This window comes from Rhododendron vialii, chromosome 6a, assembly GCF_030253575.1.
Source record: "Rhododendron vialii isolate Sample 1 chromosome 6a, ASM3025357v1".
Taxonomy (NCBI): Eukaryota; Viridiplantae; Streptophyta; class Magnoliopsida; order Ericales; family Ericaceae; genus Rhododendron; species Rhododendron vialii.
Genome location: NC_080562.1, coordinates 28,353,517 through 28,380,623, shown reverse-complemented (window position 1 = coordinate 28,380,623; position 27,107 = coordinate 28,353,517). Strand labels below are relative to the sequence as shown.

Here is a 27,107-nt window from a genome sequence, read left to right as displayed (position 1 = left end):
AGGATCCGGAACACACGGATCACAATGAAAGAAAGTGCAACTATGGCACAGACAAAGGGGAAAAGCCTCCGAAACTCTAGCTCTGATACAATGTTAAAGCATCCAACTTCAAACCAATTGGCAAAGAGTGGAGAGGCTGCCCAGGCTCATATACTAGTATTGGAAGAGATAATTAACCAATGTGGGACAAATCCCAACAATATCCAACCAAAGCCAGGGTGGAATACGTGATTGCAGGGAATGTAACATGCTGTTGCTGAAGGTTCTTACCTCCATTGGGAATTTCTGCATTTGTTCTATAGCTGTGGGGATGCTTCTGGAAATCGTTATCATGTACCCTATACAGCATCGTTCATATAGAGATGGAATCAACAGCCTTCTTGTGCTACTGATTGGAGGGATACCCATAGCCATGCCAACAGTATTGTCTGTCACGCTTGCAATCGGTTCACATCGACTCTCTCAGCAGTACAGCTTTCGATAGCTACGGGTCAGTATATTGCAAAGCCATTTGGACAAAATTGTAACAACACAACACCTCTGAATTTTTTGTGCCATTGGAATATTGTACTGCTTTTGGGTATTTTATCAGAAGAATCTCAGCCTCGTATTTTCATTGCTGAATTAATTGCAACTCCTCTTTATTCTTTTCTTCTTTTTTCCAATTATCTTTTTTCTATTTCTTAAGGGCACCATTACGAAGAGGATGACAGCAATTGAAGAAATGGCTGTATGGATGTCCTCTGCAGTGATAAAACTGGAACACTGACACTGAACCGCCTCACGGTTGATCGAAACCTTATTGAGGTTTGAAAGCTAACCTCAGCAGGGTTGATTTCCCTACCGCTACAGTTTACTTGTTCTGTGGGAAACAATTACTTTTCAGAATTTTATTTTTGTTCTCTATGATCTTTATTCATGTGTTACATGGTCTTGGTTTAAATTCAACCCCAAAAACTAGCTATTAAAGTTAGTGTGCCCTTACGCTTACATGTTACATCTTAATTTATATCCAAGCAATACGAGACTGCGCTTCAAAACTTGCGCCTACTTTTTCACTATTATACAGTGACTTAATGCAAAGTATCTATTAATATCATGTCTGCAGGGTCGTTCTGTCTCCTAGAAAAGGATATGTGAACAAAGTACTTAGGTACATCTCTATAAAGATCTTGATAAGAACCTAAATAGATTTGTTAAACTTCCAGAACTCTCATTTTAATTGTCGGCAACTACTCATCAGATCTCATGATAGTAGGGGCGGCTGTACCACTGGTTGAGGGGTTCAAGCGAACCGCCTTGGTCCAAGTTTTCTTTAGTATTGTCGGCATTAGATATCTCGTGTGAGTTAAAGTAAACAAAAATTCTAATTCACAAACTCATACACAAACACATACACACTCACATTGTTGGTGGGCACACAGTGCAAGTTTGTATGAATGTGGTTGTAGACAAGTTGTAAAATAAATGGAAGTCCAATTAAATTTGGGTAGCTAAATAATATAGCCCAACAAACCAAAGTAAATCAAGCTCAATGAATTTTAGAATCTAAAAAATAGATTGGACAAAAAAATAAAAGGGAAATCTATACATACGTTTTCCTTCTATAATATATCTCGCGAAGTTAGAGTTTATTGTTTGCATAGAACTTTTCGTCATTAACACTCTATTTTCTTGGAGCAAAAAAAAAAAAAACACTATATTTTCGGTACCGCTTGATGAAAATCATGGAGCCACCCCTGGTGGTAGTCAATGTAATTGTAGTGAGAATGCGCGGTGATTTTCTTTCTCTAACCTGTGATGTTAGAGATTGAGATATATGCACCTCCATGTTTACATTGGCCTGCTCTCAGAGGTTGTTTCTCAACACAGGAAAACTTTAGATGATAAACGTCTTCTGTAGGTTTTTCATAAAGATATGGACAAAGACATGGTTGTCTTGCTAGCTGCCAGAGCATCAAGGCTGGAGAATCAGGATGCCATTGATACAGCCATCGTTAGCATGCTTGCTGATCCAAAGGAGGTGAACTAGAAAATAGAGCCATTGAGTTCATAGCTTTCTTCTTTCCCTTTTCCACTTGTAGTTTATTCAAGGATGAAAACAATTCTTTTGTCTATAGGCACGTGCAAACATCTCTGAAGTTTATTTCCTGCCTTTCAATCCTGTGGACAAACGCACGGCCATTACGTACATTGATTCTGATGGCAACTGGTATCGGGCTAGCAAAGGAATAAAGAGTCACAGGAATACCTTATTGGATGGTTGCTGCTGGCACCAAATAGCTATGAGCCTTATGAGAAAAATTGTGCACATGAATGCTGTGTTTGGTATGGTTTTTGAATTTTTTTTTGAAAAATAGTAGGAGTAATAAGTGGAGAGAGATAGAGAGAGAAATGTTGGAAGTAGGGGGAATCTAGGGGGAATTTTTTGAAAAGTGAAGAGAACAAGGCATAGTTTCTCTAAAATACGATGATGAAAAATTTGATGTTCTCATTGGTTATAGTTTTCATTGGATAAATACATTCTGGTAACGAAAGAGAACTTAGGGCCTTAAGGATCATTGTAAGGGAATGGAAATTGCGAGACAAACTAAGAAATAATGAATAAAATACTACATCATAAGTACCATGGTCAATTTTACCAATTTATCATATACACAGTTAAGTTTCCGCTTATTTAGTCAGGAGTTACGATCATCTGAGCTGCCACTGTCACGTCCTCGAATTTTTAACATAATTATAAATGATTTTCATAAAAAAATACTCACAAATATCCGTACGGTACCCAAAAGGTCACTGTGTTCCCATTCCCTCAATTAAACTTCCAAGTCCATAAGGTTCCAAAATATTACAACATTGGCTCGATGGCCCCAAATTATCATAAGTAGCGAAGTTCAAAAAAAAAAAAAATTAGTGGTTACAATATTCTGAGTCAAAAGAATTACAATTTTAGTTACAAATACATCTTTCAAAATAAATTTACAAAGATGAATAGGTAACTCCTTCGGTTAACTTTCAAAAAATAATGTCCACACTCCAAGCATGCCAAGCAATGCAAGCTATGGTTCCGGGTTAGCACCTGAAAATAATATAAGGCTTGAGCTACACTAGCCCAGTAGAAAAGTCTACGCAAACTCTATATGCAAATGAGATGAAAGATGCCGATGAAACATGGACTTTCGGATAACAAAGGAGCATGGATAAGACACAAGTACTATATTAGAAATTTAGAACGTAAACGAACACTTCACTCTTGTCAATTAACCTATCTTTGTCCTTTGAATTCATTTTTACTCATCTTTCGATCTTCACACATCCACCTCATATGGTTACGTTCCAACCGCTTAGTATCTCAGAAGTTCCCTATGGATCCTTGATGGGCACGCAAGAAATCTTTCACATCGTCACATTATGATATCAATCAAAAGACATTCCGGGCATTAGGACCCCGTATACCCAATTTACATTCCGGGTGATCATGACCCCGTACATCCAATTCTCATTCCGGGTTCTCGGGACCCCGTACATCCGATTCTCATCCCGTACATCCGATTCTCATTCCGGGTTCTCGGGACCCCGTACATCCGATTCTCATTCCGGGTTCTTAAGACCCCGTACATCTGATTCTCATGTTTTATTCTCAGCTTCAGGTTTCAAAGATATCAACATTCACAATACGTGCTTCACGTTACATCGAATAGCTATCTTTTATATCATTGTGTTCTTCACATGTTCGTAAACCGTCATTAATTCCCCTTTAAGCAATCTACTAACCTTTTACTTCAAGTTAAACCCATGACCCACGCATCAACTACTCACTGCGATTTTCGGTTTATTTTATGCGGTAACATATCACATTTTTATCCGTAATCCATTAACGTCAATCCGTCGATCCTAGTTTCTGTGATAATTAACCCATTAAGTTCATTCAAGTCCATCGGGTACGTTTTTAGGTATGAAATATGTATTATTCTCCAAACACTAGAAATGATGCGTAAACGAACCCAATAGAGTCAATGAAAAGCTTCGACACGCGAGTTGAAGGATATAGGAAAGCAGCTGAAAGATACTGCAGCAGCTCAAGGAAGCAGCTGAAAGCAGCTCAAACTCCTAGTCTCCTACCGGTAGGCAGGCAAGTCCTACCGGTAGAACTTGAAGACAGAAAGGCCAACATTTCGGTAGAACCTAGACCTACCGGTAGGTGAACAAGTCCTACCGGTAGAAACTCCAATTCACGCAACCTACCGGTAGGCAAGCAAGTCCTACCGGTAGAACTTGGAAACAGAAAGGTCAACATTCGAATTTGTGCTTGACCTACCGGTAGGTATGGAATTCCTACCGGTAGAAGTTCGATACGTTGAGCAGCTTTTGAGCTGCTGCTGTACGTTTGAGCTGGTTACGAAGAAATTTCTCAATTGTTCTACCGGTAGGGAAAAGGCTCCTACCGGTAGGGAATCGATTTTCTGGTAAAGTAACAACGTTCTACCGGTAGAAAGGACAGGCCTACCGGTAGGAATCTAGGAAAAACAGACAATTCTAACAGCAACTACGAATTTTCAATCCAAACTTAAACACGACATTACAAGCACGATTCATGCACCAAATCACCCATAAAACAAATAAAGAGAGGTAGAATTCCCTACCTCGAGTATCCAAGCCGAAACCAAAGAGATTATGCAAGCCCTAGCTTCCGGAATCCCAACCGAGCTAAATACACCGAACCGAGCTCTATCCAATGCGATACGAGCCCGATTACACAAGTAGAAAATGGAGTTGAGGTTGATAGTTTTGGGTTTTGAGTTTAGAGGCGAGTTTTTGGGTGAGAGAGTGAGAGAGATGAAGAGAGCCGGGAGAGGAGAGAGAGAACCGAGAGATGGAGAGGGAGGAGAGAAAATGAATTTTCTCTCCTGGCACACACACACATATACACACATGCACTATATTACACTAACACCCATATTTTCCATATTCTTGCACATTAACCTACAACCACAATCTCCACACTAAACCATCACTTATCCCTTTATAAAATATTAAAATTAAAAAAAATAAGGAAATTTACGGGTCTCTACATTCTACCCTCCTTAAAGAAATTTCGTCCCGAAATTTGCCAAACCAGGTCCAACGCTACCAAGCATCATATAGATACGCAAAATCACAACAACTTATATATGTAACGGTTCAATAATCATGAAAGTGCTACGTCATACTCACATCAATCAACTAAAACGAAGGTGGATATCTCCTTCGAACTTCGTCCCCCTTTCCCCATGTAAACTCATATTAATCGTATCGTATTGCCTCTCAAAACTTGGCTACACAAATCTAGGATACGTGTCGGATTCTCACCTTAGGACACGTCGGCTTTTAACTCAATTTTGGACCTCTCTAACACATGCAACGGATTCGTTTCATACTTCTTCAATACCTATGTATTAAAATGCATCAAGAATACCCGATAGTCCAATTGACTTCCCGAGACTTCCATCTGGAATGGGCGGTGATCAATCGCCTCTTCCAACTGGATTTCGTCGGTTGTCGCCTGGGTATCCGAAAGACACGCACCGTATCCGATACATAACGTATTCTTCAAACGATAAAAGCTCCTCCTTTTTCTGCCTCAATGAAACTAACCTCAATGCGGCGATACTTTACGAAATACGTCCTCTCACTTCGAATGACAAAGGGGTATCAACGACGGTCAACATCGTCCTTCGGTTATCTCAAACGAAACAGTGAGCTTCAAGACTCAGACAACACTTATCAAGGACTTAAAGAATGGGGACGAGGCATCCGGAATCCAAGGAACACATGAAATCTTTAAATTCGCTAAACAACCAACTCAACGTACCGAGGAACATAGAAATAACCGATCGTAACCTTCTCATTACTCTACAAGCCAAATGAGTTGGTGAACAATCTCTTGCAAATGATAGATTTCAATACTGAGGACAAACACATAGCAACAGGACAGCTCACTAAGTAAACGAACTGATGCAAGATCGACAATGTGTCCAATACCAAGGATAAGCAAAACTTCTAACAGAGTGAAATTGAGCAATATAGAATGAGTTTTATACTTTCAAAGTCGAGGGACTACCACGAAGGCTACAAGTTTGAACATCACAGAGACCAACTACAACAAGTGAATTTGAATCGAACAACAACTATAAATCAATATTAACCAATAAATAGGTCACCAAAAAAAAAAATTTGTCTCCAATAAGTGAGTGTTAAGACACAAGAACTTGAATAGAGTAGCAGTTTTCAATAAATAGACCAGAGGCTGCAATGACGGAATTTAGACCAATCGATAAAGTCTAAATGAGCAAGCCGATATGTAAAGACCCGTATTTTAGGCCTATATTTTTTTTTTATATAATTGTGCGGCTTGTCGAGATAAACGGTGTGGATATATGGAATGACGTATTTGCGGAAGGATATAAAGATAAATGGATGAGAGGTGCATGTGTGAGTGTGTGGTGTGAGGGCATGGGATCATTTCCCCAACCTCAATTATTTCCAGGGAACATTTTTTTCCCCTTTTCATTTTTGCTCTCGGTTGTCTCTCTCTCTCTTTCCCCTCCCTCTCGGCTCTCCCTCTCTCTCGGCACACACCCTCTCTCTCTCCCTCTCCAACCCGGACTCAAAACCCATGGTAAATAACCTCCAAACCTTCATCCATTCACGTTGTTGAGCTTGAAATTTCGTGGGTTTCGCTCGGAGGAGGAGATTCGGTTGATTTTGAGGTTTTCGGAAAGCTAGGGCTTGTAACTTCTTGGGTTTCGTGCTCCGACTTCGAGGTAGGGAATTCTACCTCACTTTATATGCTATTTGAGTGTTTTTATGCCTTATTCGAGCTGGTATTGGTTGTCGTTGAGATTGGATCGAAACTTAAAATTTTCTGTCGAAATCTGTTGAAATCGTCTGTAAGTAACTCCTCCTACCGGTAGGAGCTTTTACCCTACCGGTAGAACGATTGAGAAATTTTGTCAACCAGCTCAAACGTACAGCAGCAGCTCAAAAGCTGCTCAATGTATCGAACTTCTACCGGTAGGAATTTCCTGCCTACCGGTAGGTCACGCTCGAATTTGAATGTTGACCTTTCTGTTTCCAAGTTCTACCGGTAGGACTTGCTTGCCTACCGGTAGGTTGCGTGAATTGGAGTTTCTACCGGTAGGACTTGTTCACCTACCGGTAGGTCTAGGTTTTATCGGAATGTTAGCCTTTCTGTTTTCAAGTTCTACCGGTAGGACTTGCTTGCCTACCGGTAGGAGACTAGAAGTTTCACCTGCTTTCACCTGCTTATTTGAGCTGCTGCAGTATCTTTCAGCTGCTTTCCTATATCTTTCAACTTGCATGTCAAAGCCTCTCATCGACTCTAATGAGCTTGTTTGTGTATTCTTCCAAGTGTTTTGATGAGTATTACTCATTTCTCACTTAGAGTGGCATCCAATGGACTAGAGTGAACATGTCTAGGGATTCGATGAGTAGTGTTGCAATCCGTTCCCTCTCTCGATTCGTAAATTTCTTAGATTCGTTTAGTACATGCTTTTACGGACTCCAAGTATAGAAACTAGATGATCAGGCATCGTAAAGTCTAGTCATGGGTTAATATGTGGCGTGCGAAGGTACGGGGGTGTACTTAGGGGTACGGTGAGGACGTGTGTATTTGAGTATATGCGATATGGCAGATTGTTGGTCTTATAATACCATGCGATTGATTAAATGGTCTTTGGATTTAATTGAATGAATGGATGTTTGTGAAATAGGAAGCGGAATGAAAGTGAATAACTAATGGACAGAGTATTGTAGGAATTTATGTATGGGCTTAGTACGTCATGTAAGATGCGGGTATGTAAACAAAAGAGGAGGCATGAACATGTATATTTGTGGAGTCACATAATGACTAATTAAAATTCAGTGGTATAACCGTTAAAGGGATGATGAAATTGATTATGAAATGATGTCGATTGTGAAAAGTGTGAAAGGTGACCCAAGTGGTCGTTATTGAGGGAAAAGACTCGGGGTGACCCTGCGCTCGAGGGAACTAGACCCGAGGTGACCCAACTGATTCATATTATTGGAGGAAAAGACTTGGGGTGACCCTGCGCTCGAGGGAACTAGACCCAAGGTGACCCCACCCGATTATTGTTATTGAGGGAAAAGACTCGGGGTGACCCTGCGCTCGAGGGAACTAGACCCGAGGTGACCCTAGTGATTATTTGATGGGAAATACCGGATTAAAGGAAAAGAAAGGTTTTGCAATTAAGGGATTTAATGAAGATCAATGTGGACACGAGAAAGATTGTACTATCATACGGAGAATAATAAGATGTTTTGATTTGATTATAGACAAGTGTGAGATGACGTGAGTTTAATAATGTAACTAGTTAAAGAAGTAAACGGCTAGTGACATTGATGTGAAGTCTAGGACTCTTAGGCGATAATTCGCAGCTTGTTGGTAGTCATTTGTGGTATAGGCGTATCTGTCAGTACTCATTCATTCTCGGTGCATGGTTCATTCAAATTGCATATAGCTTGAGTTTAGAATTTTCTACTGGGCTAGTGTAGCTCAACCAAATCTTTCTTTTCAGGTTCTGATGCCGGGCAATAGATTGCATGCATTGTGTGCTTGACAGTAAAAGACTTTTGGAAGCTGACTTCACTGGTTATTTCGTCATCTTTGTGAAGATCTCATTTTGTTAAAGGTGGTTTTGTAACTAATTATTACTGAATTTTCTTTTGACTAAAGTTGTGATTATCTAAACTTAAGGACTTGTTTGTAAATTAAACAGGTGGGAAACTCATTTGGGTAACGTATATGATATGCGAGGTTTCTCTTTTATTGAAATGTATTACTTTATTATGTTGAAAATCGAGGGCGTGACAACTTGGTATCAGAGCATAAGTTTAGAATACCTCGAGACCGTGGGAAGACTTTTAGTCTCATGGGTTCAAACATTGCTGCATCTTTTTACAAAATCACATGTGTGCTTGCATGAAGAGTCGGTATGTCGATGTGACATTGCATATATATATCACATAGAGTGGCACAAAGTTGTTGACTTCGGTTGGAAAGGTTGGAGACCTGTAGCACACGATTAGGTGGCTAATGTTGATGATTTCATTTGTTATGCTTCCATAGTAGGATGTCTTCGAGACGTGGAGATAGGTGTGGTGAGACCAGGGATCGTGAGCACCAGGGTTGTAGTGCAAACGGGGAGAATGAAGTGAGTCAATGTACCAGGGATGAAGCGATGTTTCCTGAGATTGCTGAGTGCGGAAAAGGTGTCGAGACACTGGAAGGTGCGCAAGGTGGTGTGAATGTGGGAGAAACTAGGCATCAAGTCATTAGCACAAGATCATCTTCAGAGAGTGTTGAGAGTTCAGGAAGGAAGAAACCTAGAGTATCAGATCACTTTACTCAGGACCAGCAGGGCTTTAAGCCACCTCTTTATATCGGGACTCCAAGAGCTCTTCTCAAGTGTCAGACTATGTGTTATCGATGTCGTCAGTTTGGCCATATTCGTTCTCAATGTCCACGGCGTGGGGGATCTTGTTATACTTGCGGTGAACGTGGCCACATGGCAAGGAATTGTCCTCGGGGATTGGGAGTACATGGTGAGTCGAGCTCGATGCAGCAGGAAACACATACGTCGAAACAGCAACAGATGCAGTTCCGCCGCTAAACTACCACCCCCCCTTATTCTCTAGCTCTTAGAAGCGTCACTTGTTTGAGGTATCATTTATTCCTAGTTGTGCTACTCATTCTCTACAATACTTTTGATTTGGAAGCATTTCACTCATTGAGAATCCTATTCTTGTCCATGTTTGGAATAGAAAATAAGAAATCTTAGTCCACGCGTGTTGAGAAATATCGATAGATCATATTTGCCGAGATTAGAGGTTAATCATTCCATATTGAAGTGTTGTCCTTGACCTCTTTAAATTGCTTATATCGAGATTTGGTTTGATTTGGACAGGGATTGTACGTATCCATAATGATTGGTGACATCTCAAATGTGATTTTAGAAGAGTTGTTTCTTTTATTACCATCTTTCATTGGCCAAGCTGAATATTGTTAGAATTGTATCGTAATTTATTCTTCCGTGTAGTCCAGCGTGTAGATGACCTGTTATAATTCTTAGTATTTGAGTCAATTATCATGCGATCCCTTCCTAGCTTTTCTTGGGCATATTTAAATTCTCGTAGCGAAGTATCTTATGACACTGTTGCTATCAAATTTGACAAATGTTCCTCGTTCCCTATTCAAGGTCTTATTTTGACATTACCCTGCTTGAGATAAATTTTCATTGGTCAGTTTGGATTTCCTTGATGCGATTACCATTTTCGTCGTTTGCTTGTAACCGTTATTCCATATAAGTATTTAATTTGCAACATCAATCTATTGAACCCAACCTTTGGCTATGTACCGTATGAAATACAAATTTGTTAGCATTATCAAAATTTAGACCTTGTTCCCATTATTGCCTGCTTAGGCCATCATCCATTTTGGTCCCATGACTAAGAAGTCATATGATTTGAACTCACATCCGCTTTGTATCTATTTGTTTGCCCTTGCCTATTCGGTTGGTTCGAATTTCCATTGTTGGAGTCAAATCTTGTGGTGACATATCTATTGATGTCTATTCATTGACACCGTTCAATACAAATTCAATTGTGGAAATTACTTTCAATGGTATTTTACTCTGTCGTGGTTCCTCGATTCTGGAGGCACATGATTCATCTTGTGATGCTTAGTCTCAAATTGTTGAAAGTTCTACTCATTTCTAGTATGGAAAATTTCCTATTTTGGATCAATTGGTTTGCGCGAGATCAGTCTCATTACCTGGAACTTATTCATAATATCGAAATCTTTCGTTTGAAAAATGTTATCCGTTGACTCCTCTGACTTGTAAAGCAATAAGAGAGTTATGACCTGTCACTTCAAATTTCGTGAGTTGGCATAAATAGGTACTTCGAGTTTGTTGCCGAACCGCCGTAAAGATTCCAAGTGCTCTCTAAATTTCAGATGCCCTATTGCTGTTCTTCAAATTCTTGATTAATGCTGCTTGAGTTTTGTAGCTTATTCGTTTCATTTGAGATGACGAATCGAATCCTTCTCGTAATATAGAATCACCCAACCTAGAATGAAAATTTGGTGCGGCCTTTAGAAGGATTGGCTTGTGTTATGGACCCGCTAAAACAATTAATTCGATTCGCCAACGATAGTTGGAAGCTCGAGGGAGAATGACCGAAAAGAGAAAGGTAAAGATCGTCAAAGATTGCTAACTGCGGAGGGCTGACCAAAGGATTGTGTTGACCGTCGACGTCACCCAATGTTATTTGAAGAAGGGAAATCATGAATTTCGTAAAGCATAGTTGCGTTGGGGCTTGTCTCGTTCTGGCAGAAAGGAAGCGTTCACCGTAAGAAGGATAGTCTAAGTGTCGGACACTATGTGCGTGTTTTGGGATACCCAGGCGACAACCGGTGAAATCCACTTGGAAGAGGCGCTTGATCACCGCCCATTCTAGATGGAAGTCTCGGGAAGTCAAATGGATTATCTGATTATACTTAGGAGGTAAGATCTCCATGGTGAGATAGATAATTGTGTATAGGATTTGTATAATAAAGAAAAGTTTAGAAACTGTGTACCGTTTGACGTTACCGCCTGACTTTTTCAAAATATATGATGCATTATGTATACGGAGATTGAGGAGGTATGAAATAAATCCATTGCATGTGTTAGAGAGGTCCGAAATTGAATTAGAAGCTCAAGTGTCCTATGAAAAGAAACCGATGCGTACCTTAGACTCGCGTAGTCCATTGTTGAAAGGTAAGCTGATGTTGTTAGTGCATGGTTACGTGGAAATGGGGGTACGAAGTTCGAAAGATATACGCGTGTTTGTTGTGGTTTGCTTGATATGAATCTAGACGTGGACTTCGATGGTTATTGAATTGATGTATAATGGATAGTGTTACAGTTGGAGTATGTTGATGTGATGCTTGGCATGATTAGGCTTGCCTTATCTAATTTCGAGGACGAAATTTCTTTAAGGAGGGTAGGGTGTAAAGACCCGTATTTTAGGCCTATATTTTTTTTTTATATAATTGTGCGGCTTGTCGAGATAAACGGTGTGGATATATGGAATGACGTATTTGCGGAAGGATATAAAGATAAATGGATGAGAGGTGCATGTGTGAGTGTGTGGTGTGAGGGCATGGGATCATTTCCCCAACCTCAATTATTTCCAGGGAACATTTTTTTCCCCTTTTCATTTTTGCTCTCGGTTGTCTCTCTCTCTCTTTCCCCTCCCTCTCGGCTCTCCCTCTCTCTCGGCACACACCCTCTCTCTCTCCCTCTCCAACCCGGACTCAAAACCCATGGTAAATAACCTCCAAACCTTCATCCATTCACGTTGTTGAGCTTGAAATTTCGTGGGTTTCGCTCGGAGGAGGAGATTCGGTTGATTTTGAGGTTTTCGGAAAGCTAGGGCTTGTAACTTCTTGGGTTTCGTGCTCCGACTTCGAGGTAGGGAATTCTACCTCACTTTATATGCTATTTGAGTGTTTTTATGCCTTATTCGAGCTGGTATTGGTTGTCGTTGAGATTGGATCGAAACTTAAAATTTTCTGTCGAAATCTGTTGAAATCGTCTGTAAGTAACTCCTCCTACCGGTAGGAGCTTTTACCCTACCGGTAGAACGATTGAGAAATTTTGTCAACCAGCTCAAACGTACAGCAGCAGCTCAAAAGCTGCTCAATGTATCGAACTTCTACCGGTAGGAATTTCCTGCCTACCGGTAGGTCACGCTCGAATTTGAATGTTGACCTTTCTGTTTCCAAGTTCTACCGGTAGGACTTGCTTGCCTACCGGTAGGTTGCGTGAATTGGAGTTTCTACCGGTAGGACTTGTTCACCTACCGGTAGGTCTAGGTTTTATCGGAATGTTAGCCTTTCTGTTTTCAAGTTCTACCGGTAGGACTTGCTTGCCTACCGGTAGGAGACTAGAAGTTTCACCTGCTTTCACCTGCTTATTTGAGCTGCTGCAGTATCTTTCAGCTGCTTTCCTATATCTTTCAACTTGCATGTCAAAGCCTCTCATCGACTCTAATGAGCTTGTTTGTGTATTCTTCCAAGTGTTTTGATGAGTATTACTCATTTCTCACTTAGAGTGGCATCCAATGGACTAGAGTGAACATGTCTAGGGATTCGATGAGTAGTGTTGCAATCCGTTCCCTCTCTCGATTCGTAAATTTCTTAGATTCGTTTAGTACATGCTTTTACGGACTCCAAGTATAGAAACTAGATGATCAGGCATCGTAAAGTCTAGTCATGGGTTAATATGTGGCGTGCGAAGGTACGGGGGTGTACTTAGGGGTACGGTGAGGACGTGTGTATTTGAGTATATGCGATATGGCAGATTGTTGGTCTTATAATACCATGCGATTGATTAAATGGTCTTTGGATTTAATTGAATGAATGGATGTTTGTGAAATAGGAAGCGGAATGAAAGTGAATAACTAATGGACAGAGTATTGTAGGAATTTATGTATGGGCTTAGTACGTCATGTAAGATGCGGGTATGTAAACAAAAGAGGAGGCATGAACATGTATATTTGTGGAGTCACATAATGACTAATTAAAATTCAGTGGTATAACCGTTAAAGGGATGATGAAATTGATTATGAAATGATGTCGATTGTGAAAAGTGTGAAAGGTGACCCAAGTGGTCGTTATTGAGGGAAAAGACTCGGGGTGACCCTGCGCTCGAGGGAACTAGACCCGAGGTGACCCAACTGATTCATATTATTGGAGGAAAAGACTTGGGGTGACCCTGCGCTCGAGGGAACTAGACCCAAGGTGACCCCACCCGATTATTGTTATTGAGGGAAAAGACTCGGGGTGACCCTGCGCTCGAGGGAACTAGACCCGAGGTGACCCTAGTGATTATTTGATGGGAAATACCGGATTAAAGGAAAAGAAAGGTTTTGCAATTAAGGGATTTAATGAAGATCAATGTGGACACGAGAAAGATTGTACTATCATACGGAGAATAATAAGATGTTTTGATTTGATTATAGACAAGTGTGAGATGACGTGAGTTTAATAATGTAACTAGTTAAAGAAGTAAACGGCTAGTGACATTGATGTGAAGTCTAGGACTCTTAGGCGATAATTCGCAGCTTGTTGGTAGTCATTTGTGGTATAGGCGTATCTGTCAGTACTCATTCATTCTCGGTGCATGGTTCATTCAAATTGCATATAGCTTGAGTTTAGAATTTTCTACTGGGCTAGTGTAGCTCAACCAAATCTTTCTTTTCAGGTTCTGATGCCGGGCAATAGATTGCATGCATTGTGTGCTTGACAGTAAAAGACTTTTGGAAGCTGACTTCACTGGTTATTTCGTCATCTTTGTGAAGATCTCATTTTGTTAAAGGTGGTTTTGTAACTAATTATTACTGAATTTTCTTTTGACTAAAGTTGTGATTATCTAAACTTAAGGACTTGTTTGTAAATTAAACAGGTGGGAAACTCATTTGGGTAACGTATATGATATGCGAGGTTTCTCTTTTATTGAAATGTATTACTTTATTATGTTGAAAATCGAGGGCGTGACACGATATGAAGCAAAAGTAAGTTCAAATCTCGTAACTTCAACGTTGAGGAGTCACAACAAATTGTGATGCTAAAGTAGGCAAAAATGGCAAGTCCGCATCTAACGGCACCAATGAATTTGTATTATATGGAAGATGGGAAATCTTTAAAGCGGCCACAAACTCAATGCACCAACTCATAACAAGCCCAAGAATCTAGGAAAAGTAACTTCATCTGCCCCACTAGTCCACGAGTCTAGGAAACGAGTACATATGCCTTGGCAAATGAGTATCCTGATACCAATGATGAGCACAATATGAAAGATAGGGCCAAAACTAACAAAAGATGCGCAACCATAATTAGACTAATACCGAAAGGTGCATAACTCTTGATAAGCCAGAACGAAACAGTATAGAACAAACCATGTACCTCCAAGGCTGAGGACTATATCAGATTTTTTTTTTTTTTTAAACGCCCGAGAGAGGCCACAATCACAACAAGATTTGAATTTGACAGCACAAAAGGATGCGATGTCGTTGAAGACATCACTACTAACTTAGCTTTGATAGATAGAGGTTGTAACAACAGAGATCAAGTGAATAGCAACTGCAAACTAAGAAACTTGTAACCATGGCAACATAATTCCAATTCGACTAACGAGATTTTATACCATGAATCGTAACATAAGGAGTAGAATGAGAATAATAGACGAGAAGTACTCAAAGATATCAACAATAGTTACTTCAAAATCAATAGTAGGTACACCACATGGTATTTCATGACAAGGGTTCGTACAGCACATAGTAGCACTAGAAAGGATCGTGTGGTAATTGATGCAGATGTCAAAATCTATTCAAGCTAATGAACAAACGACTTCATGGATAACTTGCTCATATACAATTTCAACCAAGGTTCAACTAAACCATAGAGAAAAGAGCGGTAAAAGAAAAACTCGGATGAAGACACGTTCGACATATAGCAAACAACACTGGCATAACCAATCTTTTCTCAAGACAAGACCAAACCTCACCTCACGTAAGACACTGAGATCACAGACAAAATGACAACCTGAAACAACCAACTCATAGTCTCGGCTAATACTATCTGGAGGTGTTACTCAACAAATGAGAATGGTCTTGGAATCCTCGGTGTTCAAATTCAAGTCAAAGAAAAGATGCAAACCACGGAAAGATGATATGTTCCCAAATTGAAAGAATCCTAGCAAAGGATTAAACGAGAGAGGGGAAATTACCCCACACATCTGGTGTCTCTAGAGTTTGAGAAATGGTAAGACTTAATCCTCGCTCAACCCGTGACCCTTGACCCGAAGTAGACTGGAATTGGGAGTGATGTCGAACTAGACTCTGCCCTGGTCTCACTGAACTAGGCCCACTATGCTCTCCTACTTTTTGAGGGCATCTTCTCGCAAGATGATTAGGTGCACCGCAAATGAAACATGTCTTCCGCTGTTGCGAACACTGAGCACGAAAGTGACCTGACTGACCACACCGATGGCACACAATTTGTGGTCTGACAAAAGCTCCATGACTTCCCGAAGAAGTAGGCGGCCCCAAACTCTGTTGAACATGCAATGATTGATGTGGTTCTCGCTGTCGCTTTCTCCCTTGGCTCTCAGAACTTCCCGAAGGCAAACTTGCACTAGAGGTCGGTTGCTTAGTTTCCCACACTTTTGGTTCTCCCTGCGCACCCACTGGATTCTCAACACTCCTTGCACATTCAACAATCTCGGAAAACCTTCCAATGCGCTGGCTCACAACCAACAACTTAATGGATGGGTGTAATCCCTTCTCAAAACGCCTACACTTTCTTTCTTCTGATGCCACTAATTCCGGAGCAAAACGGGACAGAGACTGAAATTTCGTAGCATATTCGGAGACGGTCATATTACCTTGTTCTAGTTTCTCAAATTGTTCTCTAAGTTGCTCGCGATACGTTTCTGGAAAATATTGATTCTCGAAGAGTTCTTCAAACTCAGCCCAAGTCAAGTTCTCTGCATCAGGTTCATTTATTCGAGTAACCGTCCTTGACATTCTCCTAATGTCTCTTCTTGCTCCTAAAACTGATTCCCACCACTCATTCGCCTCGCCAGTAAGTTGAATGGCCACAATGCTCACTCGTAGGTCATCTTCAGTAATCCTAAGAGCGTTAAAGATTTTACGAACTTGTGCAAGCCAATGGTCGGCCACAAGAGGATCGCTACTCTCCCCATCGAATTGAGGTGGTTTCATACGATGGAATGCCCTCATTGCTTCCATGGCACGGTCATTTGTGTTAGCCCTAAGTGCTGGGTTCAGAAGGTTTGACTCTGCAAGTGCCGCTACAATTTCCCTAGCAAGGTTATTTTGACGTCTCGGAGGCATCGCGCTACAATGATTGAAAACATAACACAATCAACGACAACAACTATCAACAATAACAACCACGACTACATCGTGAGACTAAACGTCCGACTTTCCCAACACAAGCCAACCATGCCTTGACAATCTACATTATCGTAAATGCAATGTAATGCCAATGTACTGACTCCTTAATGCAAGCACACATATCATGTAAAAATTTTGCTATGATTTTGAACCCATGAGACTAAAGTCTCCCCACGGTCTCAAAGTATTCAAACCTAGACGCTTTGATACCAAGTTGTCACGTCCTCGAATTTTTAACATAATTATAAATGATTTTCATAAAAAAATACTCACAAATATCCGTACGGTACCCAAAAGGTCACTGTGTTCCCATTCCCTCAATTAAACTTCCAAGTCCATAAGGTTCCAAAATATTACAACATTGGCTCGATGGCCCCAAATTATCATAAGTAGCGAAGTTCAAAAAAAAAAAAAATTAGTGGTTACAATATTCTGAGTCAAAAGAATTACAATTTTAGTTACAAATACATCTTTCAAAATAAATTTACAAAGATGAATAGGTAACTCCTTCGGTTAACTTTCAAAAAATAATGTCCACACTCCAAGCATGCCAAGCAATGCAAGCTATGGTTCCGGGTTAGCACCTGAAAATAATATAAGGCTTGAGCTACACTAGCCCAGTAGAAAAGTCTACGCAAACTCTATATGCAAATGAGATGAAAGATGCCGATGAAACATGGACTTTCGGATAACAAAGGAGCATGGATAAGACACAAGTACTATATTAGAAATTTAGAACGTAAACGAACACTTCACTCTTGTCAATTAACCTATCTTTGTCCTTTGAATTCATTTTTACTCATCTTTCGATCTTCACACATCCACCTCATATGGTTACGTTCCAACCGCTTAGTATCTCAGAAGTTCCCTATGGATCCTTGATGGGCACGCAAGAAATCTTTCACATCGTCACATTATGATATCAATCAAAAGACATTCCGGGCATTAGGACCCCGTATACCCAATTTACATTCCGGGTGATCATGACCCCGTACATCCAATTCTCATTCCGGGTTCTCGGGACCCCGTACATCCGATTCTCATCCCGTACATCCGATTCTCATTCCGGGTTCTCGGGACCCCGTACATCCGATTCTCATTCCGGGTTCTTAAGACCCCGTACATCTGATTCTCATGTTTTATTCTCAGCTTCAGGTTTCAAAGATATCAACATTCACAATACGTGCTTCACGTTACATCGAATAGCTATCTTTTATATCATTGTGTTCTTCACATGTTCGTAAACCGTCATTAATTCCCCTTTAAGCAATCTACTAACCTTTTACTTCAAGTTAAACCCATGACCCACGCATCAACTACTCACTGCGATTTTCGGTTTATTTTATGCGGTAACATATCACATTTTTATCCGTAATCCATTAACGTCAATCCGTCGATCCTAGTTTCTGTGATAATTAACCCATTAAGTTCATTCAAGTCCATCGGGTACGTTTTTAGGTATGAAATATGTATTATTCTCCAAACACTAGAAATGATGCGTAAACGAACCCAATAGAGTCAATGAAAAGCTTCGACACGCGAGTTGAAGGATATAGGAAAGCAGCTGAAAGATACTGCAGCAGCTCAAGGAAGCAGCTGAAAGCAGCTCAAACTCCTAGTCTCCTACCGGTAGGCAGGCAAGTCCTACCGGTAGAACTTGAAGACAGAAAGGCCAACATTTCGGTAGAACCTAGACCTACCGGTAGGTGAACAAGTCCTACCGGTAGAAACTCCAATTCACGCAACCTACCGGTAGGCAAGAAAGTCCTACCGGTAGAACTTGGAAACAGAAAGGTCAACATTCGAATTTGTGCTTGACCTACCGGTAGGTATGGAATTCCTACCGGTAGAAGTTCGATACGTTGAGCAGCTTTTGAGCTGCTGCTGTACGTTTGAGCTGGTTACGAAGAAATTTCTCAATTGTTCTACCGGTAGGGAAAAGGCTCCTACCGGTAGGGAATCGATTTTCTGGTAAAGTAACAACGTTCTACCGGTAGAAAGGACAGGCCTACCGGTAGGAATCTAGGAAAAACAGACAATTCTAACAGCAACTACGAATTTTCAATCCAAACTTAAACACGACATTACAAGCACGATTCATGCACCAAATCACCCATAAAACAAATAAAGAGAGGTAGAATTCCCTACCTCGAGTATCCAAGCCGAAACCAAAGAGATTATGCAAGCCCTAGCTTCCGGAATCCCAACCGAGCTAAATACACCGAACCGAGCTCTATCCAATGCGATACGAGCCCGATTACACAAGTAGAAAATGGAGTTGAGGTTGATAGTTTTGGGTTTTGAGTTTAGAGGCGAGTTTTTGGGTGAGAGAGTGAGAGAGATGAAGAGAGCCGGGAGAGGAGAGAGAGAACCGAGAGATGGAGAGGGAGGAGAGAAAATGAATTTTCTCTCCTGGCGCACACACACACATATACACACATGCACTATATTACACTAACACCCATATTTTCCATATTCTTGCACATTAACCTACAACCACAATCTCCACACTAAACCATCACTTATCCCCTTATAAAATATTAAAATTAAAAAAAATAAGGAAATTTACGGGTCTCTACAGCCACTGGAATTCGATATGAACTAGTACATTAACTAGCTTTAGATTGTGAAAGGAGATCACACAAATTGCTTTTTAAGATCCTGCTTCGAGCTCTTTCCAATCTTTTAAGGTGACAACAGGGGTAAAAACAAGGAACACCAATAAGCACATCTGTTGATTTGCAAATTTTCCGTCAGTAGTATTACGGTTCTTCTTAGAGGGACAATTGCTTATATTGTTTGCCATCGTAAGACTAATTCATCTTCTCCAAAACGGAACAGTAATCATCGTTTCTCACTCTTTCTGCTTTCCCCTTCCTTAAATCCAGATTCTAAACTTCTGTGAAGAGAAGGAACAGATTGCTGGAAAGTGCATGCCATTATTGACAAGTTCGCTGAACGTGGCTTGCGGTCTCTTGGAGTTGCTATTCAGGTATGAACGCATCAGTGTCTTATTTCTTTTCCTTTCTGTTGTGTTGAAGTTGGAATTGGCAACCAGAACAAACAGTATCTTATTTTCTTTGTATCATTTCACTTTTGTTTTAATGAGGTTGCCGGTAGACAAACAAATTTTAGTGCAAGACCAGAATATGTGTCTAACTACATTATTTGTCCTGGAAAGGTGGCGATTAGCTACGCATGCCTTCTTTGTGTCGCACGTTTGGAATGGTCAAGGCAAACAGACAGTTTATTAACAATTAGTTGCTCAGTTTAAAAGACAGTGCTAAGATGGTAACTATTTGTTCTACTCAAATTGTTAAACAATAGATTTCTGGTTTGCGATTATTTTTCCAGGAAGTTCCAGAAAAATCGAAGGAGAGTCCTGGTGGTCCTTGGAAATTTTGTGGCTTGTTGCCTTTGTTTGATCCTCCAAGGCATGATAGTGCAGAGACCATTCGAAAAGCACTTCACCTTGGGGTTTGTGTTAAGATGATTACAAGTAAATGGAAGATTTTTATCCTGGTTTCTGCTACCTTTTTTTTGATAGGCCTGGTTTCTGCTACCTTGTAGGTGACAAATACAGTTCGGCAACACTGAATTGGCTTCGCTCTAGCGAGAGTCTCTTCTCCATTATCCGGTAATTCTTTTTTTTTTTTTTGTAAGTCATTATCCGGTAATTCTTAGTTACCAGATAATGCACTGATTTGCTTTTCTTTCTTTCCTTTTGGCTGCTTAACATGGAGACATGTTTTGGAGATGGCGTATCAGAGTTCACTTAGTTTGCCATAATCAGATGCTTTGTATGTTTTCTTCGTGGATTCATTTGCTAGTAAGAAAAGAATTGGGATAACAAGTGACTTAAAAATGACATTTACAGCAAACTGTTAACATTGAACTTAACAAAGCTGCTGAGCAGAACAGAATAGTGGTAAGCACAATAAAGTCAATTTGAATATGAAACTTGTAACATTGGCACATCCTTCTATTGGGTAATCAAAAGGATAATCAAACAATACATTCACAATGCTACATTGCTACTGACTGGGCTTAATAAATATAGCACATTTGCAAGTAGCTTTGAAATGGCGTATAGAACCAATTCTTTTGGTTGCATTTGAGAAACGTAGGACACAAACAGTAAAGAAAATTATTAAATTATTTCATGTGCTAAAACAGGTGATCAGTTGTCAATTGCAAAGGAGACAGGTCGACAACTTGGCATGGGAACTAATATGTACCCCTCCTCATCGTTGTTGGACCATGAAAGGGATGGAATTGAAGCCCTTCCGGTGGATGAGCTCATCGAAAAGGTAGATGGCTTTGCGGGTGTATTTCCTGGTACTTGAATAAACTGCCTGTCCCATGAAAATGAGACCTTAGACTTCTCTTTTGTTCTTCTAGAACCGTCATTTTCTTTTACATAAATGGGACCAAAAGTATGGTTTTTGGCAAGTTTGCAAAGAACGCTTGTTGACAGCCCCAAAAAAAGTGTGGTTCATAGTACTAATGATCACAAATCCACTGTGACGGGTTTCTACTTCATCCATGTTTGCATACTTGCAGTCCAGACCTTTAAGTCCCATTCCTATTTTCAGCCTTAATGATATTACTGAGGTAAAGGATATCTTCCATCTCCTGGTCTGATTCTAGATGTTACTTCCATGCGATTTTCAGAACATAAATACGAGATTGTGAAGATTCTGCAACAAAAGAAGCATGTTGTTGGAATGACTGGAGATGGTGTGAATGACGCACCTGCTTTAAAGAAAGCAGATATTGGGATAGCAGTGGCAGATGCTACAGATGCAGCAAGAAGTGCTTCTGATATTGTATTGACAGAGCCAGGCTTAAACGTGATTATCAGCGCTGTTTTAACCAGCCGAGCTGTATTCCAAAGAATGAAGAACTATACAGTTCAGTAATGATATTCTCTTCTTCAGCAAATTAGTAGCATAAATTTAGAACTACTTGCATGAATGCTACCGAGCAACAGAATCCCTTCCAAAGAAATAATGAACCCAGAAAACACGTGGACTTGGAAATGAATCCTTCCGCAGAAATAGTTCCATGATTGCTGCTTGCAATGAGCTGGTTTTGCATGACCTAATAGTCCTACGCCGTGTACGAAGAGCCAGATGGCCTATCCATAAAATTGCGTGGTGCATCAGAGAACCTATGGCACCACCAATGCCTCTTTCATGTCTGTATTTTTTGTAGTTCTTGGACCGATTAATGTTTCAGCACTTACATGGGTTGCTAATGAATATGCAGATATATGCTGTCTCCATAACAATTTGGATTTTGGTAAGTCAGGATTATATTCTGTGCCTTGGTTTTGTTTGAAACTTCTAACTTGTTTTGTATCAATCAAGTTAGAGGTTTCCTTTATCGGTCTTGAATCAATAAATCTATGGTGTTATCTTCTTGCAGCTTGGTTTTACGCTCCTAGTATTGATATGGGAATACGACTTTCCGCCTTTCATGGTTTTGATAATAGCAATATTGAATGATGGTAATGTTCAAATGCGGTTAGACTTTGCGTTTGCCTATCTCTGTGCTGGTTAAGTTTCTTTGGGATCTGTATCAGGTTCTTACATATTGTCGTCAACATAAAATGTTCAATTGTTACTGATATGCCTTGTTAGTTTTCTGCAATAAGTTTTCATTTGGCTTCGTCCTCTAATAAACCCGAGTGTAGATATTCATAGAGATACAGTGATACAGTCAATAGTCTGTTGCTAGCACACAAAAAAAAAATAATAATAATTAAGTCTGTTAAAATCTAACTTGCTTTAGTTGCATCTTTTGTGAACGTTAATGTTGTATCCAGAAAAGACCAAAACTAATGAAACTTAATACAAACAATACAGATTTTTATCCTGTTTGGTAAAGGGTAAACATACCTCTTCCACGGACTGCTGCCCATAAAACTAAATTAATATTCTGCTTTTCCAGTATAAAACTTGCGATTTCTAGCCATCTCCAGGAAAGTAACTTGGCGTAAAATGCGTGCTAAAATATTTTTCTTTGTCGTTTATAAACAGGGACCATAATGACTATTTCCCAAGACAGAGTAAAGCCATCTCCAGGACCTGACAGTTGGAAGCTTAATGAAATATTTGCAACTGGCATTGTCATTGGCACTTATCTTGCTTTAGTTACTGTTTTGTTTTACTGGGTTGAAGAAGGCACTTCTTTCTTTGAGGTAACATAATCACAACATGGGTTATTCACTATGTTTGGCAGGAAAGACCACCAAATACAATTCTTGTTTTGCTTTCTGTTTCCACTGATGTTGAGCTTACCCAATTACTGACTGCAGGACCATTTTCATGTAAGGTCCTTATCCGGAAATTTCAAAGAAATTCATTCTGCTATATATTTGCAAGTCAGCATTATCAGCGAAGCTCTTATATTTGTTACTCACAGTCAAAGTTGGTCATTCATGGAGAGGCCTGGGAGTCTCCTGATGTGTGCATTTGTGTTGGCTCAACTGGTAAGGGTTATTAAACCAGTGAAGAGGCTCCTCCATTAGTTGGTCCTCCTCTTTTCTTTTCCTACATATTTCAATTTATGCTTGGACTTGCATTTTGTTGGTCCTGCGTTTGAATAATGCCACAGTTTTAACTCGATTGTGAAACAAGAGAGGTCAAATGAGTTCAGATATAAATGATTTACACTTCTTTGTTTTCTTTCTCATGTAGGTCACTACCTTGATTGTAGTCTATGCAGAGATAAGCTTTGCTTCAATTAGTGTCATTGAATGGGGATGGGCAGGTATTATATGGTTATATAGTTTGATTATCTACATTCCCCTCGACATAATCAAGTTTGCAGTTTGTTATGCTTTGAGTGGAGGCTTGGAATCTCGTGTTTGATAGGAAGGTTAGTGTGACAACTTTGTTTTTCTTACATTTTTATGTTTATTCGTATGGGGCTACCCTTATTTAGGTGACATTGTTTCACAGTTTCTTTATCAGACGGCTTTCACATCTAAACATGATTATGGAAAGGATGATAGGGAGGCTAAGGGGGTACTTTCTCAAAGAACAATCCAAGGACTGATGTCTGGAGAGTTGGAAATCAGTAGGACATCTTCTCTGATTGCTGAACAGGCCAGGCGTCGTGCTGAAATAGCCAGGTACGCTAGACTCTCACTTTCACTCATTGGGCTTGGCGTAGTTTTGTTCCATAGATTTTATGGTCAGATGTAATGTACTTATTCAACAACTGGGACTTCTCATGGATTTAGTATGTAAGCCTTCTACGTGGATTTGCAGGCTACGAGAATTGCATACTTTGAAAGGACATGTAGAGTCGGTGGCTAGACTTAAAAATTTGGACTCTCGAATAATTCAGGGGGCTTATATGGTCTAAAGCCATGGTATGCATACAAAATCTGTCTGGTACAAAGTTTTTAGCCAAAATATACACAGAGGAAATTGGGTAATATACGCAAGAGATGTGCCATGGTTTTGATGGAAATGATTGGAGTGATCTAGACGTTTACATTCTATGTTTTGGATTCCAGTGCTTTGGAGAGATGTGCCACGGTTTTGATGGAAATGATTGGAGTGATCTAGATGTTTACATTCTATGTTTTGGATTCCAGAGCTTTGGAGGGCATCTGGAACACGGCACAATTTATTGTACAATTTAATTAGGGCATTTCCAGTGTGTATCACATCTTTTTGACAGAGGTATGCACTATTTGTGGTGAGTTTTTTGGGAAACTTACCTTAAGCTTAGCCACTCGATACATGCTTGGCCCACTTTTTCCGATTTTCTCTCTTAGAAGAATGAAGTTCAAGTCCACTTTTAGTGTTAATAACAAGAAACATAGTAGTATTTATAGTCGGTTTATGCGATAAGGAAACAACATTGGGCTGAAATACCGTGACATTTTCATACTGTTTATCAACATTTAAATAGGGAAACTATAGAATTCATTACAATACATGCCCCACAAAGAAAACAACAGACCTAAACATTGTTTTTTGTTTCAAATGCACGCAGTAGAATTGACCATCCAAATGAACATGGCAACAGCAAAACTTCATTGCCGACCAGAAAAAAACAGCAAAACTTTATTAGAATCAGAACCGCCCAAAAAGGAACTAAACAGCTCAATATGGTACATACTAGAAGCAATGAGCACTCAGATATGTCTTTGTGACCTCATACGACAGCTACATTTTGCTATCCGTGTCTTGTAATGGAGCTTCCAAACACCCCCTAAGTTTAAGCAGAGACTGTTTTTGATTATTACAAGGGCATGGGCATATAGCACAACTAACCTCAATAGCACATAAAAGCATATACATTCATTGTAGGAGTCGAAATAGATGGACCTGCAAAAATATAGGCAGTTGTTCTTAACACAAAAACTAATATCGACATCAAAAGATGAAAGCAAAACTCTGTAGTTTGCTCATTTCTTACCATTTCACTCAACTTTGCACCAGAGGAGTTTGCAATCCAAAACCTTCAAGTTTGACAGGAGTAGGAAAGTATTAAATACCCGTTCTTCCTCCTCCTCCTTCATCGTCGAGTATGATTATTAATGGTCGTGTCGTCATCTTCTTAGTGTTCGCTGCCTTCTGAATCCTCATTTTCATCTTCTTTGTCTTCTTACATGCTACATGCTGTTTTTTTCCCGAGTTTGATGCTTGTTTTTTCTAGATTGCTTATTCTTCTTCCAATCTGTATCTGCATCTATGCCTATGAACCATGCTATACATTTGAAACCTCCTGTTTAGAGGCTAAAAATAGCACATTTTGGAGTTGAAATCAATGCACAATTTGATAGGATCAATACTAAAACTTAGAGTCCTATTTTGGAATATTTGATTATATGTTTGATATATTGTGTTTGTTGCTGGAATCTGATGGTTAGAAGCTGTGTAATGATGTAGTTTTGGTGCTAATGGGAATTCGGTGTCACGATGTGTTTACCAAATGTAAGTTCCAGATGTTAGGGTTCAGTTTTTGTCCATACAATTCTGTGCCCATCGGAGAGGAGTTTTTTTTTTTTTTTGCTTAACCCTACCGGAGGGCTATTAGTATGAATGTTAAGATAATTGTGATGCCGTAATGATTATTACTCTCAATTGTAAGACTTCTAGACTTGATTTCGGCAATTAGAATTTAGATTTTTTCTTTTTACTTAGACTCTCCATCCCCAAGACGTTGATTAAGTCATTTGTATTGTTGTGTAGGCTTGTGTTGCAGGAGTGATTAATTGGGTGTTTTCAACCACTATGCATCTTCAATTTCAAAAACAAAAGAGGTACAGAAAAGGTTCTCATCTCAATTTCAATTCTTTGTTTCTCTGTGGACTGCTCTCTCTAGATGCCCCATATACTCAAAAAAAGGTACAACCTTATCATCTGCCCATTTACTTTGCTTGCTTCAAACATTTAAATATTACTCGATAACAAACTTGGGAGAACTTTACACTAGCACAGTGAAAGGATAGGCTATAGATCAATCTGAACCTTTCGGGGTAGAATAAGTTGCAATTTTGCATCTTAAAGACCTAGCTCTCCGTTTCTACTTCCTCTTCTTCTCTTCTCATGGTGTATGTTGTTTTTTGCTGAGTTTGATTGTATATGGTTTTCTGGCGGTTTCTGGACTAGTTTTCCTTTTCTTCCTCTTCTTACACATTTTTTTTGGTGTTTGATGGACGTGAAGAGGGAGAAAGGGAAGAGAAAAGGGTACGGAAGAGAAGAGAGAACTTAAAGTATATTGAGGAATTTGTTTAAATTAACGAACTTAAATAGAGTTAGCTAATGGGGGTGTGATTTTAGAATGTAGAAGGGTGCACAACAGAGGGGGTGTTACCAAAATTTATCTTTATGAATTACTTCTTGTTTCTAGAGGTGTTTGTTCTTCAGCTTCAGTGTGCCTTTTTCCCAACTCTATTTTCTTCCTTTCTTCTTTCGCCCTTTATTTGTTTTCATTTTACCAATTATTTCGGGGTTATTTAAATTCTTCGAGTGCTGAAATAGGGTTTTTAAGGCTTGAAATACGATTTCGAGCATCGAAATGATCTAATCGAG

The 27,107-nt window shown here is 39.7% G+C and overlaps 1 pseudogene; it reads left to right on the top strand.

Moving 5' to 3' along the window:
- Nucleotides 1-444: 444 nt before the first annotated feature.
- LOC131330054 (ATPase 10, plasma membrane-type-like) lies at nucleotides 445-26,581 on the top strand (annotated as a pseudogene).
- The last annotated feature ends 526 nt before the right edge of the window (nucleotides 26,582-27,107 follow it).